The sequence below is a fragment of the Mesocricetus auratus genome, unplaced genomic scaffold, assembly GCF_017639785.1.
Source record: "Mesocricetus auratus isolate SY011 unplaced genomic scaffold, BCM_Maur_2.0 Super-Scaffold_100691, whole genome shotgun sequence".
NCBI classification, from domain to species: Eukaryota; Metazoa; Chordata; class Mammalia; order Rodentia; family Cricetidae; genus Mesocricetus; species Mesocricetus auratus.
Genome location: NW_024429267.1, coordinates 16,313,251 through 16,315,422, shown reverse-complemented (window position 1 = coordinate 16,315,422; position 2,172 = coordinate 16,313,251).

Sequence of the window (2,172 nt, the reverse complement as noted above, 5' to 3'; positions counted from 1 at the left end):
CCCTTTATTGTTTATATATAGTAGAGCTACTAATTGTTTTAGTATTTTTTTATCCTGCCACTTTACTGAAAGTGTTTATCAGCTGAAGGTGTTCCCTGGTAGAAGTCTTTGGGTCGCTTACATAGATTATCATATCATCTGTCAATAGTAAAAGTTTGACTTCTTCCTTTCCAATTTGTATCCTCTTGATCTCCTTTTATTGTCTTATTGCTCTAGCAAGAATTTTAAGTACAATATTGAAGAGATATTGAGAGAGTGAACATCCTTGTCTTGTTCCTGACTTTAGAGGAATCACCTTGAGTTCTCCCCATTTAGTTTGATGTTGGCTGTCCATTTTCTGTATATTGCTGTTATTATGTTTAGGTATGTTCCTGTACTCCCTAATCACTCCAACACCTTTATCATGAAGGGGTGTTGGATTTTTTCAAAGGTTTTTCAGCATCAAGTGAGATGATCATATGGTTTTTCTTTTTCAGATTGTTTATATGGCGGATTACATTGATGGATTTTCGTATGTTGAACCATCCCTGCATCCCCGGGAAGAAGCCTACTTGATCATGGTGTCTGATTTTTCTGATATGTTCTTAGATTCAAGTTGCCAGTATTGTATGAGTATTTCTGCATCAGTGTTCATGAGGGAGATTGGTCTGTAGTTCCCTATTTTGGTTGTGTCTTTGTGTGATTTGGGTACTAAGTTAATTTTAGCCTCATAAAAAGAGTTTGGCAGTAATCCTTTTGCTTCTACTTTGTGGAACAATTTGAAGAATATTGGTATTAGCTCTTCTTTGAATTTTTGGTAGAATTCAGCACTGAAGCCACCTGGCCCTGAACTTTTTCTAGTTGGAAGACTTTTTATATCTGCTTCTATTTCTTTTGGGGTAATAGGCCTATTTAAATTGTTTATCTGTTCTTGATTTAATTTTGGTAAGTGACATCTATTATCCATTTCCTTTAAATTTTCCAATTTAGTGGAGTACAGGTTTTCAAAGTATGATCTGATGATTCTTTGGATTTCCCCAGTGTCCGTTGTTATGTCCCCCTTTTCATTTCTGATTTTGTTAATTAGCATAATCTCTCTGTTTTTTGGTTAGGTTGGATAAAGGTTTGTCTATCTTGTTGGTTTTCTCAAAGAACCAACTCTTTGTTTCATTGATTCTTTGTTTTTACTTTATTGATTTCAGCTTGCTATTTGATTATTTCCTGGCATCTACTCCTCCTAGGTGAGTTTGCTTCTTTTTGTTCTAAAGCTTTCAGGTGTTCTGCTAATTCTCTAGTGTGGCAACTCTCTGGTTTCTTCATGTAGGCACTATGTTATGAACCTTCCTCTTAGTACTGCTTTCAAAGTGTCCCATGGGCTTGGGTATGTTGTGCCTTCGTTTTAATTGAATTATAGGAAGTCTTTGATTTCTTTCTTTATTTCTTCCTTTCCCAGTGGTGATGCAATTGAACATTGTTCAGTTTCCATGAGTTTGTGGGGTTTCTGCAATTTGTGTTGATGTTGAATTCTAATTTTAAGCTGTGGTGGTCCGACCAGATACAGCAGGTTATTCCAATTTTTTTGTATCTGTTGAGGTTTGCTTTATTGCCAAGTATGTGGTCAATTTTAGAGAAGGTTCCATGTGGTGCTGAGAGGAAGGTATATTATTTTTGTTTGTTTGTTTGTTCTATAGATGTCTGTTAAACCCAATTGGATTATATCTCCGGTTAGTTTCATTGTTTCTTTGTTAAGTTTCTGTCTGGTGGACCTGCCCAGTGGTGAGAGTGGGGTGTTGAAGTCTCCCACTATAAGTGTGTGTGCTTTAACATGTGATTTGAGTTGTAGTAATGTTTTTTTTATGAATGTGGGTAAAAAATTGAGAATTCATCCTGATGAATTTTTCCTATGATAAATATGATTAATTATTCATCTCTTTTGACTAATCTACTTTGAAGTCTATTTTGTTAGATATTAGGATAGCTACATCTGCTTGCTTCTTATGTCCATTTGATTGGAAAATCTTTTCCTAACCCTTAACTTTGAGGTAATGTCTGTCTTTGAAACTGAGGTGTTTCTTGCATGCAGCAGAAGGATGAATTCTGTCTTCATATCCATTTTTCTAGCCTGTGTCTTTTTACAGGTGAGTTATGACCATTGATATTCAGGGATATTAATGACCATCAATTGTTGATTCT